Source organism: Bombus pyrosoma, linkage group LG11 (genome assembly GCF_014825855.1).
Source record: "Bombus pyrosoma isolate SC7728 linkage group LG11, ASM1482585v1, whole genome shotgun sequence".
Taxonomy (NCBI): Eukaryota; Metazoa; Arthropoda; class Insecta; order Hymenoptera; family Apidae; genus Bombus; species Bombus pyrosoma.
In genome coordinates this window covers 2,805,710-2,824,102 of record NC_057780.1, presented here as the reverse complement: position 1 = coordinate 2,824,102, position 18,393 = coordinate 2,805,710, and the positions used below count along the sequence as shown (strand labels likewise).

Genomic DNA, 18,393 nt, shown 5'->3' with positions numbered 1-18,393 from the left:
ATCGATCGAACAATTTTTCCAAGCTACATGAATATTGCATACGCGTTGTATCTGGTCCTTTTTGGCACGCTATTTTATCATAATTCGCTGTAAGAAGAGAGAAAGAACCAGGGAAAAATAATAGACAAACTGTCTTGGCCAATGACCCATATGTCGGAAACTTCCTCGGTACTCTGCTTACTTAAATACCGTTATCTGGCTGCCTAAAGTAATTCACAACTATAGTTATCCTGTTTTAAGGAAGCTACCTCCGCTTGGAAAGGGATCTCCTCCGGAATCGTCGAAAGAATAGACGAGAAGACAATGGTAAGAACGTATCGACGCAACGATTCTTTAAATACTTTCGTGAAATTCCTCGACTATTTGCGAAAACTTGTTGCGAAAAACGAGCAAGTCGGTTTTTTTGTACAGAAACGCCACTAACAGGATTAAAAGATTTAACTTATCGTCGACGTCTGGAATTCATTTTGGGCACGGTGCCGAGCTTCCTCGAAAACTTCGGATTCTTGTTGCCAAATTATGCTTCTTTTAAGGCGGCGACATTAGACTTGTAGCACTGTGCTCGCAGGCATTTTGCTAAATTTTCATTATGATCGCGCACACCTTGGAACGCTGATCCCCGAAATAAATCAGATTCCTGCAGAGTATAATTTAGCTGTCAAAGGATTCTTTAGTTAAACGAGGTTAAGAAGCACGATCGAAGCGATACAAGAGCATTCTTTTTTTTTTTTTTTTTTTATAAGGAGAAAATAAATGGAAGAAATGATAACATCTACACGTATATTTACCTAGAGAAATTAAAATCAAATTTCCTCTTGAAACTGTGTTTTTTGCTTCGAACAAATATAAACTTTCGCCTATAAAGCCTATAATAAAGTTTCGCCTTGAATATCCGTCCATGCGGATTTTATTCTTTCTTTAGGTTCAACGATATTTTCTATGGGTAGGTAACTTCTCCTGGTCATAAACTTTTCTTGCTAGAATTCCCCGCAGGTCGTCGATCGAATTCAGATCAAAACTGAATACCGGCCATGGTAATAATTCTATTGCGAAATCTTGAATCCACTTTTTCGTAGTAGCGGCTGTATGAATAGCAGCAATGTCTTGTTGGAAAATTGTCCTTTTGTCTTCTATTTCAGCAATGAAAGGCAATCATTGAAATGAAATCATGAAAGGCCATGTAATATCTTCTGGCATCCTATAGCGTTTCATTTATCCTCTGCAAAAAAAAAAAAAACAATTTCACTTAACGTATCAGGGAACGATCAGTGTTTTCTTGGAAATATATATATAGCCACAAATTTTAATATCCAAATTTGTATATTAGAAAATTATGTAATATATTAACGTTTAAATTTGCATATTACAATTGAACTCTATTCACGTTTTACTTTACCATTGAAGTTAAATATTTCATCCATTGTATTATCTTTTTCTTTATGTTTCTTCTCTGATATTGACAGGATCTTATCTTTTATTGTAGATACGGCGTTATGAATTATTAGAACTATAACATGTACAAGTCAAATAAAAATTATTGTGATTTGCGATAGCTAGCGGTATAATTAGTATGAAACGCGCGTAGTAGAAGGGCGTATTTAAAATATAATGGTATATTTATAAAAGGGACGGAATATAAACGAGATAGATGTTGCGTGTGCTAACATCACAGCTCGACTATCCATCGGCGATCCGCGTCGCAATTGATAACCGTCTCTCGCGTATTTAACATTTCCACTCGATGAATATCTTTTGAAAACATAACGCGATCAAACAATCTATTTACATACACATATCTACATCTTTGTAATATTATTCTAAAAGAACAAACTGTGAATTTTTTGCTTTGGTAAGACTTTAACGAACAAATCGATTAATTCTTCTTCCTTTTTTTTTTTCACACTTCACATCTATCTCTACCGCCCTATATTTCTCACATATAACACGATGCTGTGTATCTTCTAGGTTTAGATCTTTTACGTGACTTCGTTTTCTTTGCCAGAATAATTGCAGCCTGGTTATCACAATAAATCGACGGTGGTAAATTTCGAACGCAATTCAGTTTCGCAAGAATTCCTCTCAACCGTGTTACTACCAGCTGGCTGCTGAAGCGAGTAAAACTCTCATAGAGAGAAGACTAAAAAGAAAACACCCCACTGACCTCGCTAAAGAAATAAAATAGTCAAACTCGAAGATGGTATCCTGCTGGGGATAGCCATCCACGTGTTATTTAACAATCAAGTTAGAAAAATTTATCAAATGTCCAGCTAGACAAATTGTAAAGTACAAATTAAATAATAAAAAAAACATATTATTTTTTTCGTTACCGGCAACGCAACAGCTTCTGCCTTCGTTGCTGAGGTAGCAACAGTCGATTGTTTACGTGATAACGACGCCACGGGACTGCCACTCAAGTGACAAATCCAACCAGCGGTGCTCTTTCTGGTATCTAAGTCCCTCGTTCAATCAGAGTCGTAATATGCAGTGTAAATTAAATCCTTTGACGCTTGATGACACGCTAGACCCTAATTCACAGTTCCCTCAAATATTCAAACACTCGTCTAACTGCATTCCAGCGATTTCCATTTGCTTTTTCCGCGAACTCACTTAAAACAGTTGAAATAAACGTCAGATCGGGTCTCGTAGACGCCATTAAGAAATACGAGTACACCGATAATTTGCCTGTGTGTAAATTATTCCAGCCGTGCGCCGTTAGACTCAACGTTCTCTTCGTTTATTTCAGCTTTGTAATCTTAACATTAATGTCTGCGACCACTGTAACCGAGAAACAGTCTGTACGATTAAGTTTCGCTAGCACCTTCTCTGTATAAGCTTTTTGAAACGCTTTAACCGTTCGAAATTCTCCATTTCTCTGTATTTACATTCCAACGAAATATTCAGCGTCAAAATATTTCACTTTAACGACATATTGGGTTGGCAACTAAGCGATTGCGGATTTTGTCATTAGGTGGTTATGACAAAATCCGCAATCGCTTAGTTGCCAACCCAATACATCGCTACATACACGACTAAAGCAATACGTAAGTAATAGATGAATCTAAAATTAAGTAATACATACACGCGTCAGCCGTGCATCTAGTCAGAACGTACCTCACACATAAACTCACCGAATCTTCTATCTCATCGTCTCGGTGAATTTTTTCACGACAGACAGACACGACGATCTGACCCGAGATCAGCTGGTTCTTCCGTAAGATCCATCATACAGGAATGTGGTTCTGGCGTCGAATTGCATCATCTGCAGGTTCTTCACAGCAGCGACCGATAGCACAAATTTAACAGTATCGTATTTCACGACCGGAAACAACGTTCCTTTCTAATTAAAACCATCCTCTTGTGCATAGTCCCCGGGGTCAGTCTCGCCTCGTATTTGCAAATTGTGCCATCCGACTCCTGTGGTATTATATAGTTTCTTTCGAAAATCCAGCGATTAGAAATAAGGTTAATATCGCTTGGTCTAGAAATCAGAACCCACGCTTTGTTTTCTTCAGAGAACTCAAGCTCTTCGTTTGTCCCTTTCACCCAGTTACACGAATCTTCCGTTTGCAGCGCTTCCCCGACAGTTTGTGGCTCGCAAACAGCAAGGAATGTTTCTGCCATTTCGAAGTGAGCTTCTGTCGACACCCGAGCACTTTCCACGCAACAGATAGACATCTCTTTGAGTCGGCTGCCGAGGATGTTTGTCTTTATTCCACGGCTACGGTGATCCATCCCCATCGATTTCATTGTCCTTCTTCCGAGCGCTTGTTTCGTCATTGCCAATCAAACTCGACTATTTCCACAAACTCGGAATTCGATTTTCCATTGAAAGTTATGTTAGATGTATCGCGTTAATTGAAAATTATATGTAAATAAAGTTTGCTCACTGATCGTAACAAGTTTATAGACCGGTAGCTGACAAGCAGCAACAGTAGCGCGACGATCAATCGATATTGGCATAAACTAGCGATGCGGAGAGGAAAAGGCAGCTTACTGGGCTTTTGCGAAGTCTCGGAAAAATTGCTCACCAGGCAATCCCGTGCTAGCTCGAGCTAAATGGGCCTTCGGGGCACTTGAACTTGGCTTCGGTGGAGACGGTTCCATATATTTCTACAGAATCGATTTTTCAAGTGGCTGGTCCAGATTAGCTTGCCAATGGAAACAGTTCCATATAAATACATCGAAGCAAATGCCCTTGGATTGGATTAGCTTGCCAGTGAATCTCCAGCTTAAATCTTCTTATGTTGTGTCCACCCGCTTGTACATCGGTATAAAGCTGCTTCAGATACTTAAGGACATCGAGTTTTCTCCTTTAAGAAATAAACATAGCTGTGCCCCGAGTAGCTGTCCTTCGATAAAAAAAAATAATACGATCCCTCGGTCGAAGGCTGGCTCTATTTTCCACACGGATTCGCGTGACATTTTTCTAGATATTTTGCTCTGGTAAATAATCCTTCTGGAAACGGTGTTCGATGCTCAGCGTAAACACACCCTTCGCGATAGATGTTACCATTTATTACGTTATCCATCTTTAAATCTACGATATCTAATCTGTAAAAAGTCTACGTGTCCTAGTCTTCCATGTCGTTGTTCTGGAATTACACTCGTCAGCACATTTGCTCCTGTCACGAACACCGGCCTGAAATCTAATTTATACCCTCTATCATCAAGTTTTTTCCCTTAACTATCAATATGTTGTTGTTAAGAAAAATAAAAAAAAATACTCCATTGCTTTGTCCATTGTTTCTGAAGATAACCCTGGTGCCTTTCTCGGAAGCACATAAAATCGAGTAACAAATTTGTGTTCATTTCGACGCGTATAATACGCCGCAGATTGTATGACGCGCGTGAGTTCCATCAGCATTTTGCACTTCGACGTGAATGTCACCTCTTCCTTTAACACTCGGCGTATAACCGCTACCCACGCGAAGCGTATATTCTTTTTGCACCTATCCTTTCGTATTTGATCGAACCGCTTCTTCCTGAAGCACCTGTGCTCCGTAGCACCGGAATCGACAAACCACGAGTCTTCGTTTTTCATGCCTGTTAACTGATCCGCGTTAAACAATTCAGCGAAGGCAAAAGGTTTCGTATCTCTGTTTCCATCTCCGCCCTTTCCAACAATCGAAGATTCGCTGTTTCCACGCGTCTCTTTCAACGCTCTCGAGAATCGTTTTTGCCTCTTCAATATTGCAACACTTCGATCCCGAATTTTTGACAATTATCTGAGGTGATTTCGATGTAGGACGTGTAGTGTGCCGAAGAAATACTCGTCAGTGTTCAACAGTATATTTATTAACACTTTATCGATCGATAGCCTATTAATCGGTTTTTTGTCGCCGACGCTTACTCACCGATAGCCTATTAGTCGGCTTTTTATCGCCGACAATTTTTCTCATTATTTGAACAGTAATTCGTTGTTTACTACTAAAGTACCTTGCTTAGTTGCGTCAGTTGCGTTGCTTCGTAAGCTCCCACAGTTTTATACCAATCTGAAAAGAATGGTATTGGAGAGTCTAAACCAAATCTGCGCCTGAGCTGCCGGTCGTATGCTGTTGAATCGTTAGCGGTCGGTAAAGTGTTAACAATCCTCGCTTTCGACTCTTCACGTACAACTCCCGATTCTAACTGACGATTCTCACTTCTCTGTTACAACTCAACTGTTTTCTTGATCCCATTCGTTCCTTGTTGTCGCCCCTCAATATCCCCACTACGCACGCGTTCGTTAGGCGTCCGCGATCGTTGCCGCGTACGCCTTCTTCCAAATATTCGGCCGAAGGATCGTAGGAATATCGATGGCTCGTTAGACCTGTCGGACTTACGCTTCGGTGATACACTTTGTACCGGCGAAAGTTGGAGAGTTTTGTTGCCGAGTGCCACTACATATCGAATGTTTCCCAAAATTTGTATCCTCGCGCTAAGGCATCGCGCGTTAAATTACCGCAACTCGAAATCCACTCGATGAACGAAGCTGCACGCAAGAAAACCTCGCTCAATACCTTCCGTCTCGTTCTTTCGTCATTGAATCGTTCCGCGTCGAGTCGTATCAACAGTCGAGCGAGGCCACAACGTAATACGCGACTGGCAGTTAGTTGGCTGGGTTCTTATTGCACATAGAAAGACGTAGGAAATCTTCGAACGACATAAATACGTCGAGCGAGCTACATTAACAACTAGACGAACCTTTTAACGAACTCGGCGAACGAGAAAATTCTCTAATGGTTTTTCCGACTTCGTCGGTAGCTCTTAACGACCAAGCAATTTTTCAAACCTCGCGACATTCGAATTGACGTTGGAAATTGGCCAGAGTGCAAACAAATTTCGGTGCTGGAAAGATTAGGCGAGTAATTGCAACACGTGGATGAGTATTCTCTCTCTCTCTCTCTTTTTTCTTTCACTAGACACTCGAGGACAAACCGAGGCAAAAGAGAAGCAGAGCAAAACCTGGTCCAAAAACGCGTCCGCGACGGTAGAAAATCGACTGCAAGCAGAAACGGAGGTCGTCATTGCGAGAAATAACGTAGCGAAGACTAAGATTCTCGGTTCGAACGGAGGCTAGCACGCTGCGCAAAGTTAAGGATGACAAGTGAAACAATGTTTCGAGAGGGTCTACACTTGATGTACGTACTTTACCGAACAAGTAGGGCGAAATACGGGCCGATCGTTCGCTGTGCTCCAGTATGGGGCGAACTATCTAAAAACTCTTTATATTGTTGTGCGGCAAACTTTTTCGCAAAGCCATCGCTGGTCGACAACTTTCTCGACCGTACTACAACGATGTTTAAACAGATGGCGTTAAGTACATGGACCGGCCGAATAAGATGTACGGCCACAAGGTAGATAACTCGTTATGTAAAAATAAGAAGAAACTACAGAGTAGAATTTCTTGGTGCGTGGCTTAGTTGGCGAGAAAATTGAGTTTGAGAATTTGTCAGGTATACGTGAACTTGGTTAATTATCGGCTGTCAGTGTGAGTAAATAATTACAGCAGTATGTTATTCTATATCGAACTACATTATTCTGAGGAAAATTGTGTTCCAGTAAATATCATTTTCAAACGTCACGATTATTCTATCACGTTATACAGCAACGAGTTTACTACCTCTTTCTATACTAAAAAGGAAAAAGAATTTTTTCGCTAAAAAAAATTATTCTCCGTCTCTCTCTTTTTTGCTTATATCGTTTAGCAATAAAATTCGACGATAATTATCAGGATATGTGCATAAACCGAGCCCCATCTGTGTCTACCACTTAAGCTCCGCCTGGCCACTACAGAAACTGCAATCTTTCCAACAACCATTACCATACTTTACCTTCTACGTGACAAAAAGGAGGATAAAAAACGAACCAATGATACCCGTAGGTCGATGTATCACAACCAGGAATTAACCATTCGACTTAACCAAGGAATAACAATATATAATTCTATTCGCTGTGTATGTAAAAACACCGAGGAAATGTCACGTGGTGGCTAGTAAAAAGTTCCAAAAAAAAGGGGGGGGGATAAAACAGAAAAAGAAGGAAAGAGAGCAGTAAGAAAAACAAGGGGAAGGAAAAAGGTAGAAAAAGAGGAGAGAACGGGAGAAGAGAAAAGTTAGACACCGCGTGACGGGGGTTAAAAGCGAGACGTGCGGTCATCCTGGCTTAATTACGTATGCGAGCAACGCTAGTATCGTATGTGACAGGTAGCCTGACGGGACCTCGGCCAGCGGTCAGGGTCATAAAAGGAAAGATTCTAATTGAATTCGTGCTTTGTGTTTGCTGTCTCTGGTGTAGCAAGTATTTTAAGCGAAAGAAATATTTTCGCGGCAGCTGCCGCCACGGCCTCGCCTCCTTCTTCCTCTCGTTTCCTCTCCTTCCTCCTCCTCTACGACGCTGCTGAAACGACGTAATTACGTCGCGGTGTTTTCAAGAGAGACCCGGTTAGAAAAATTTAACGCAATTTTTTACGCCAATGAAATCGCCTTCGACGGCCATTTAATGACTCTGAACGTGAACTAGGCTGAAGTGATATTTTTGAATTATCTTCTTCATTAAGGCCAGGATATTATGTATTTTTGAAATTTATTTTTCATTTCAGTTAACGTTCGATGGGTTATTGTTCTTACTATATACCTGGGGGCTCGAAAAATATTTGCACATCATTGTGCTTATTACAGCAATCGCGTACTAATTAATTAGGTCCGAGTATGTAGAATTTCGTATCATTCGGTAGTACTTCCATATACAGTTACAACAATATGATATGAAATGATTATTTTCACGAGAAAATTATAGCGTTGCAATTTTTCGTTTGATAATCGAGAATTATGAAAAATTGTACCTTTCAAGTAATGCGTTGTTACGGTGACTACGGACCCGATTCTAGCAATGATCTTTTTATTGCGAAGTTTGTCTGGTTCACGCCACGAGAGAACAATTTGGGTAAGGTTGAATAATGAACACCCCACGAGAGAACAATAAAGTTGAGAATCGATGGTGACCACACTATGTTTTATACGAATCTTCTGAATTTTCTTGTTCAATAACAAATGTACATTCTATTTTATTTATTCCCGTATATGTTAGGTCGTCCCAAAAGTTTCTTTCGTTTTACAACGAAATAATAGATACACGACATTTTTTCTTTTACTCCTTTCATATATATTCTTCCTCTTTTAATACGTTAACTTTATTATTTCGTTCTATTCTAACAATCACACATACAATTCAATAAAACAATATAGAAAATGTTGTGCATCTATTATTTCCTTTAAAACGAGAGAATCTTTTGGGACAACCTGATACATTTACTCTATAAAATAATCTCATAAAAGTATTCGAACGATACTCTAAACCTTTCATGTGTTTTTTATCTTTTTTTTATTTTTTATTTATTTGGAAATAGTTTATGATTAATTCTCATTGAGAATTATAAGTAAATTAATCCGGCGCGGTACTATAACGTGAATAACAAATGATCATCGTATGTTTGGTTCCAGCTGAATCTAATGTTTAAATCCAGAGGGTAGTTTTATGTATTTATTGTGTAAAACATTTTTACATCTCACGAGCACTGTAACAAGCTTCGATTATCGCGATTCCGTTGGTAAAATTCGAAATGGATGAAATTTCATAAAAAAATTCTACGACAAGTATCGGACTAATTTTCTGACCCACTGTATATCCCCATATTGTCCTTTTTCTTCGCAGAAGAACATTGTACACCACTCGCTACGAAAAGTATGGCGATTTCTTTGTCCCGATACGCTGGCAAAGGAAATTTTTCATTCTCGATAAAAGGCGCGTATACGATCCCGAAAGAAAAGCTGAAAGTCCGACCGTGTGTATGAAAGTTGCTCGTTGCCTCGAAACAGCCACAAAACAGGAATATGATCTTCACCGTGGGTCTCTTCTCGGCTCGCTGATCGACACGAAACTCGAATACGGAGCTCAAACCGAGCGACTTCCGACGTAGCGGAGCGCGCGCGACCAGAATATCGAAAGTGTGTCGCTCGAGCGACCGGCGTTTCGTATCGAAAGCTGCGGAAACGCGATTGTGTTGCGAGATTCCCGCGGCCAATCGAATTCTTCGCGTAAAACGTACGTAAAACCGGAATCGTCTGTGAAAATGGGGTCACCACTTAGAAGATTAGAGTCTGCGTATCTAAAGCCGTGCCTGTCCTTTATGGGATTCATCCGCCGTCTGTTTTCGTTCGTCTCATAAAATTAATCCCATAACAAGTTGTATCTAACCCTTGGACAGTGTAATAAAATGATTACGAATTTCGTACGAACGATATAGAAAATAATTCATTGTCTTTGTTGTATGCTTCTGAATTTTTGCTACCAGATTCGGTGAATACTCGGCGAATATTATGGAAATATAAAAATTCGATGGCTGTAACGAATTTAAAGTTAAACCATACGGATGGAGCTTTTGTCTCGTTCGCTATGAAAGAGATCACCGGTGAAGTGAAAAATATAATAAACGAATTTACCTATGGTTTGTGTGAAATTGCTGATCAGATATGGAAACTAGAAATAAATGAAACTATTCATAAAATTTTCTGCCCACGAATTTTAGGAAATTCTGCTTTCAATATGGCGAAAACGTACGATGTAAAACATTATACACGATAGAATTCATGGAATGAGACGCAAAGGTAACAAATAAATTGTTCGTTCCGGTGAACGGTTGAAATTTTGATACCAACCGTGCTTTTACCAGACGCGAGCGAAATCGGTTGATGAAATATTCGAGCTTCCGCCTGACCATTTAACTCTATCCCCCCTACCTAACTTAAAACATCGCGCCGCTGCGAAAGTGTTTATTCGTTTTTTAAGCCGTACCGACCATTCTTTAAGAGCACAACCGTACTCACTGCCGTAAATTCTCTTTCTACGAGTTCACTGACGTTTTTACTGCGAGGAAGTTAAGTTTGCGTCTTCACCCATCTTATTCTTTATGGAAAGTTATTTGCGTGACTCGCTTACTGAACGCAGCTTGAATGGATCACTCGATCGACTATAGTTTCTTCTACGCTATCCTTCGCTTTTTAATATTCAATTCATATACTTTTCCTCTTTCGATAAAATATCGGGCGAATATAATATTTAATTGCATAGAGCGAACGATGTAACGTTTTAATTCGGAATTTTCAGAGAGAAAGAAAGGCGCCAATTATCCTTTGATATAATGTAGAATCGATGGTCGAAAAATCAAACGTTATGCCGTGTTCTTTGTATTTTGTCTCTTTTACAGGACTGTAATTTACGCACGTATAAATATTTTATTGCGCAGACGTAAAAATAATTGTTTGTATGAAAGTTAGAAGATGGAAATTTCTCTGTTTTCATGTCTTTTACCCTGTCGCGATAAAAAGTTTGTAATTATTTTCTCGATCGAATTTATATTGAATATTCTACACGTTTTTATTAATGTTAAGAATATTATTAGGAATTCCCTGTAGTTTCGTGGATTTTTTCACCAAAGAATTTCCTAACACAAAATTCCAAGCTAACTTTTAATTTCTTGAATTTCATGGAACACGTAGCATAGTTGAAATAACTCTCCATTGAGGTTTCGAATGCTCCATGGGAAGAAGAAGATAATATTACATTTTGCAACCATAAATTTTATTAAAATTACCGGAGCTATTCTTTATAATGGAGTTCTTCCGCTTGACTAACGTTAGAGAAAATTTATTATTATAACCATTATACTTTCCTCGAATAAAACGTATTTCTCTCATTATTGGAAGAACAAAAAGTAGGACACCGTATAGAGCTTTAATGAAATTTTAAACAGAAGATAATCGATATTTTTTCAAGTAGAAATTCTTTAGAACATTCCTATATTCGAGAAAAGGAAAGAAAAGCGGGCAGAAATACCGAGTTCAATTCTAAGGAAGTCTTGAGATGAGAAAATATCAAGGAGAGGAATAATAATTGCCAGCATATTTTTCTCGACGAATAAAAATGTGCGTAAAACATTATTAATCTATAAAATGAAATGTCAGAATACTTTGACAACACTTTTGTTCGTAATACCGACAAAAGTTTAATGAATCGACATTGATAAATTTTAATTCTGGTTTAATTTCCGACGTAGTCCATGTCAGTCTGGTTTCTATGTCGTTAAAGAATATCTTATGTTCATGGAAAAATACGAAAGAATCGTTGGCTGCGTGCTATTCTTATATTTTCCATGAACGTAACGTCCACGATTGTAACAAACAATTTTCTCAACGTTATGAATAACTTTACTAAAAAAGAAGATTTTTAACGGTTTAAGAAACGATTTAATATGCAAATAGCGACTAAGTTTTTCTTGTGACACTCGAAGGTTCGTTTGCTAAAATCGGTAGAGCGTAAAAGTTCATGGACCGCGATAGTATCGCGTGTATCGATTAATACGAGAGAAATCATTTTCTAATTTTCGTGGGAACAAGGATTATAAGATCGTTCGTTATGAGCGATCAGAGAGTTTCGGGAAGCCAGAGACGAATTGCAGCTGGGCCGATTGAGTGACAAACAGTGCTGGGAGCGATTTGAAAGCCGAGTGATCATACATATGAAATTCGTAGAATTATGCATTCGATGTTCGTCCTTGATTCGAACCTATTCCACGATCGTCGTGTCCAGATTTTAATGATAGAACCAGGCCCCAAAGGTTCATCGATCTCTGTGGCTAATCTACCATTCATTACGTCATACGCTGACAGAGAATTAATTGTTCGATGTTCATCAAGTAATTTCTATCGCCGCTTTGTAGCCAGCCAAGAGGCGGCTGATAAGAACCGATAAGGATGAACGAGCTAATTGTAAATCACATCGATTATATTATATTATGAAACACAAGTGGAAATGAGAAGAGAAGATACCGTTTTATTGCGAAAAGAAAATTAATGGGTCATGTTATCGTCGTTCGAACGATCATAATTAATCGTTGTAAAGTTCACGAGATAGTTTACGAAATAGTTATAAATTAGTTTTTAATTGGTTGTTTACAGTTGCATCGACCATTACAATGGATTAGTAGCGATTCGATTGAAATCTTTAAATTATCTTTCGCGAAAGGGAAATTAATATTGATCTAGCGAACAGAGATTATAAATTTCTTTCAGCTTTTTTGCCTTTCTTCTCGAGAAAACATCACAGTAAACCCTTGACCTTAGAAAATTATTTTATATGTTAAGTCTTCTGATTTTCCCGATATTTACGATATTGCACAGGATATGGGGAATTCGTGTAACCTAAATACGAGGAAAATGTAAAAGGGGACAAACAGGGTATCCGTAATGTTCTGCCCGTAATAAAGTAGGCCTGGGTTCAAGTCTGGAAAACAGTTTTCGCTGCTCCATAATTTTCTTCCTCCTAACTCCAACGCTACATATATTTTAAGGGAGAAAAATTGCAAGATTTTATACTTGAAATATTAGAAATCACATTTTTAATACAGCTCAATAGCTCAACTATGAAAACCCGTATTAATCGACACACATTTCGTCAGAAGATCAACATTTTTTAATAGTAACAACAACAATTATGCATATAAAATTAGATACGCGCAAGTATCACCTATCTCTACAATAAACGCCACTGATTTCAGTTAAATATTATCTGACTTAATTCCACCTGAACCTCGCATCTGTTTTTATCTTCCAACCACAATTAGCACCAGTTACATAAAAAAAGGACTGGAACATCGACCGGGAATACCTTCGTGAACGTGAACCAAAGCCTGACAGGTTGCACGTGGAAAAATTTCAGGCGTGCCATTCTCGTGCACACGTTCACGAATGCTTACGAGCGCGTCGTTGGTTAATACGATCAATGCTGGACTGACAAATCGATCGAAGGACGCACATCCATCCTCGTTTAACGGGACAAGACGATTCCACGTACTGAAATAAAAATTGTCCTACCACATTGTCCGGCCAACTATTATTGCGAAAGTGAATTTAATGCTAGTTACGAGTAACATTAGTTATAATGCCAATATTTATGCATTTGCGGGATATTTAAGGGATGCAAAAATGCACATACAGACACGTCTTTTACAACGACGCACCTTTATCTGATCCTAATCTGTCGGACGTTGTGATCTTTATTTTGATAGAACAAGATGGATCATGCGTAATTCGATAGAATAATATAAAACGAAAAATGTTGTGCGTCCATTATTTCCTTATAAAACGAAGGAAACTTTTCGGACGACCTAGTGTATTCGTATACAGTGGCTGACTGTAGTGGAATCGAGACTGACTCGTCAATAGTGAAACACTTAGTTCCATATGTTTATTTACTGCAAAAGGATAGTCGCAAATTGGAAGACATTTTGAAAAATACTTGGAAACTTTTCGTAACGAAAAATAGTAACAAAAAAAGAAAACAAAACAAAACATATACGTACAGATCAGAAATAACGTAGATATGTCGACAAATATACAGAAATATGTAAAATGTGCAAAGCAGGGTGTTTATTATGATATTTAGCGGATGAAATAAATTTCCATTTATATGGCATTTCTCTAGTTATGTTCATAAATACATAAAAATGTCTTAAGTTTTAAGTAACAAGGGCCGCTAGATTGAACGATATTATAGCTCGGTCGTTGCGTTCGCCACGCTTATCGCTTACTTACGATAGCTTTCTATTTAACGCGATTTTTTTTATCAAATAACACGATGTGATTTTGTAAAAACTTTGGGCAACGAACGCATAAAGAAAGAAAGAGACGACGCGATTTGAATGTGATATGTCGCGATGAGAGAAAGACGAAAGTTTGCACGAGCCGACAAGAACAAGTCGTTTTCGCGGAACGACGAGCACGCAGTAAAATGCTGGCGGTTTTAAGCGGTCGCTTTACTCCCAACCAACTCGTAAACTCGCGATTGTGCATCCTTTACGGCTAGTCCTGCGTTACTTGTTGCGATGGAATTAATAACACGGCTGAAAATTGTGGCTGGAACGCGCATCTTTTTTTCATGTTTGTATTTCCGCTGCAAAGTGGTTCTCCTCTACTTTGGTTGAAAAATTGGATGGATGCTTCCAATAGTAGAACGCAGTGGAATTTTTTCTTTTTTTTTTTTTTTTTTTTTTTTGAGGGATCGAGAGTCAACAAGGCGAAGGATGAAAAGCTGTGTAATTGCAGAGAAAGTTACATTTGATGTCTATTGATTTCATTAAACAGCCTGTACTTGGTAAATCAGATAACAAGTCAGAGATGTGTAACAAAATATGGACTTTGTTCTCGTTAGAATCATATTAAACCCGTGTACGATGTGTTCACACGTTCCCTGTGACACAGATGTTCAACAGATAATTTCTATAAAACTTTCTTTATATCGTAAAACTTTGCGTGTGCGTTTAAGATGAATAATTTAAAACAGTTTCTTGCAATTTCGTGCTTTCTAGTTCGTATTCTCCGCTCAAATCGACACAACGTAGCGCAAACTCGCGTTATCCGCTTTCTAACGCGTTGATGAATTTCATTGTCGTCCGAGACTGCTTCTATAAAAAATTAATTAACTGCGAAAGATTCTAAAAACCACGTTATATCGAACGCGTTAGTACAGTTCAGAAAATCTTCTTCGAATTCAAATTCTTTCATCCCGCTGTTAGACAAACACGGCAATATCGTAGAAGCAGGCAATGGACGTACGATGAAGCTCGGAATACCATCAACTCGCAGCTGGTGCTCAGAATATCTGGCGTTGTAGTAGCTTTAAAATGTGTCTAAAATACGCGTGCTGAATTCAATGCAATCCTTGACGAGGTCAGAAAAATCCGGGATACGATCAATAATTCGAACGATAAAGATTCGTCGACAGACTCGATTGGAAAGTTACAAGAGACACCGTTGAATGGCTGTCAGCAGATACGATCAGTCATTCGGCCAGGGTGCAAGCGGTACCGGCACGTGTAGCTTAAGGGGTGCGACGCCATTGTTCGCTAATAGCTGCAAGTAAGGTTGTCCGACATCGAAAATTCATTAGCGATGCTTGACAGCGGCCTTGATACTGATATATCTTGCTTAATACCCGTGACAGATTCCATTGTTGGTAGCGGAAGTCTTACATGCAAACGTGGCCATGCGTGCGTGACACGAGCCGCGGATTCCTTTCCAAGGGGATTGCTTTCCGTCCAACGAAATTGTCGCGATTCAATTTTCCCACTGATTCGATCGAGTCGAGCGGCACACGTTTCTAGAATTCGGAAAAATCGACTCGAAGAATTGTCGCTGGGAGACGGTATGAGCGACAAGATCCGAAATAAAGAAATTTTTCAACGACTTCTCGCGAAGTGACGCGTCTCGTATTGTTTGTTTGTTATCGAACTACGTATCTTCGTGCGTCTATTGAAGATGCAAAAACATACAAAATGCTTACAATATACGAAATTGTGCGACAAGATCCGAAATAGAGAAATTTCTCAACGACTTCTCGCGAAGTCACGCGTCTCGTACTGTTTGTTTGTTATCGAACTACGCATCGTCGCGCGTTTATTGAAGATGCGAAAATATACAGAATACATACAGTATACAATATAATTGTAGAGGACACGCAAAATAGAATACTCGTTTTTAATGAGGTAAACGAATAAAACGCTTATAAAAATGTAAATTTGCATAAAACTTCGCGGCCTATTTATTACACTGAATCTGTCTTGTAGGATGATTCTTGGAATAGTTGAATTTCTATACTTGATAGATAATTTTTGTATCGAAGTTTCGGAGAAGACTATCGCATGAAACAGTATCTCTGCCTTTTCTTTATTTGCCACAAGTATAATTTCTAAGTATCCTGAAAAGAACAAAGTGCTATTAAAAATATTTATAAACTCCCGTATTCTACATAATTTTTACGTGAAGGGAAGCGGTGTGTGAAATATCGAAATTTACAAAAGAACGTAAGAAACGAACAAGATATGGCAAATGGAGTGAAAACACGGAGTAAAGAATGGGATAAGAACGGAGCTCAAGGGGAAGTGGATTGTATGTAGTCAGACGTATATTGAAGTCGATATTACTATGCCGTTGCGTCCATACTCTATTTCCAATCTTATTTCGACCGCGTACCAACATTCCGAAAAACCCAACCGCAACAGAATCTACGCAAATATCTTTTTCATAAAACAAACAATCGTTTAAATGAGTAAAATCTGCGTCAAATTTCACCGAATATTACCATAAAATATTAAATATCGACAGAAAAGACGTCTTACAAATTCTACAGTCGATTGGAACTTCATTTCTCATTTATATCGTACGAATGCTACGAATTATTCATTAACGAACGCACAAGATACGTTCTAATAAGAGGGGGAAAAAAAATTGGGATGAAAGAAAGAATGATTAGAAACTCAACGTTTGCATGAAATCCATTGATTGCCAAGCAGTCTTTGACTGTCGCAATTTGCATTTTCCATGGGTACACCCGGTGTAACTGGAAATTGAACAAAAATAGAGTTGCTGCCGTTTGCCTGCGGACCCTTCAATTAGCAATCGAATCGCGCTATTGAAGTCGCTGATTAATCAGCGAGAAGTTTCATTAAAATCACCGCGGTACGTTTCCCGGTAACCCAGAATACGAACTCGTCGATTACTAAATTTCGCTGCGCGCACCATTCCCTCGTTCTCGTTCTATTTCGACCGGACATGCTTCGATCCCATCGCGACTTTGGATCCAGGAGAATCGATGAAAACCAGTGTCAAGTTCAGGGCTCACGATCGCGGTTGCTCTTTCGAATTAAATCTGATAATTCGCTGAATTAGACATCCCGATGTAACGTGAAAAACAAGACGTCCAACCGTGGATGAATCGACCGGATAGAAACAAGCAGACTACGCTTACTTTTTACGCTGACGGCTTAAATTTTTACTAAATAGCAGAGTTTCTGCTTTCTGAAATTTAGTTGATTGTTCTTTATTCCGGAATGCTTGGTATTCGTTGTTCGTAACAAGCGAAATTCGTGAAAAGTGTAACAATAATTGTATATTATTAAAGTATAGCGTTTTACTTTATTGAAGCACAGAGACAATTAAGTATAAGATAAAATAGACATTTTTGTAGGGAGTAGCTTTCGAGATTACGTTTGGAATAATTGAAAAAATGATCAAAATATTGATCAAAAGCGAAATACGCGATTATACCAATTATCGGATGCCATTCCTAGAAGAGGAAACATTCATGAAACTTGTCGATGCTTTGTTTCATTATTTTTTCCACCCCTGCATCCTATGATTCTTATTTCATATGACAAAATCACAAATTTGAAGGCCGTGTATCGGCACGCTTGATTAAAGCGAAGCTATCAGAATGGGAAAATAAAGGGATTAATTTTCAATCAGACAGACTCGAAATCTACTTCAAATTCTACGTGTACATGAAATTGGCATGCCATCTGTATTATTGCTGTTACGTATAGCTCCTTTAACTATCTTAAAACCGTACACTTACGGAAAGAACAGCGTTAGAAGATTATTTCAATGTTTTCCCTGGTGTCCGACTACTCGTTGACTCGTACTACTAGATTTATTACGACTCACAACGTTTATCGTTTTATTTCACCGATGTATCGACCCGTATCTCGATCGTAACCATCGCATTCTCAGCCTTAGTATCTTCCAATAATACGTTTTATTTACATAAAGAATAATAAAAAAAGAAATAAATAAAAAAATTACTCAAGAACAAAGAACATATAGTACACGAATTGATGATATAATTTTGAATCTCACTCAGACTATCGCTCGAAACTTTTTAAAAACGCGATAAATACCAACGAAATACGTTTCTATCGAGCGAAATCTGTTTTATTATTCGCGTGTAATTTCGCTATAGCCAAAGCACAGTCCCGAAGGAAACGGTCGAGAGAATATCGCGAAATGAATCTTTTGGTCGTCG

The 18,393-nt window shown here is 38.6% G+C and overlaps 1 protein-coding gene and 1 long non-coding RNA gene across 3 annotated transcripts in view; one reads left to right on the top strand and one right to left on the bottom strand.

Annotated features, from left to right (window-relative positions):
* LOC122572897 overlaps window positions 1-18,393 on the top strand; it is a 520,130-nt gene that overhangs the window by 298,498 nt on the left and 203,239 nt on the right. The window lies entirely within an intron of this gene.
* Window positions 1,408-7,088, bottom strand: LOC122572899. Its single transcript, XR_006318597.1, has 4 exons — window positions 3,497-7,088; window positions 3,129-3,414; window positions 2,328-2,775; window positions 1,408-2,137 (listed from the first exon to the last, which is right to left on the bottom strand). It is a non-coding gene; the product is annotated as an uncharacterized LOC122572899 (long non-coding RNA).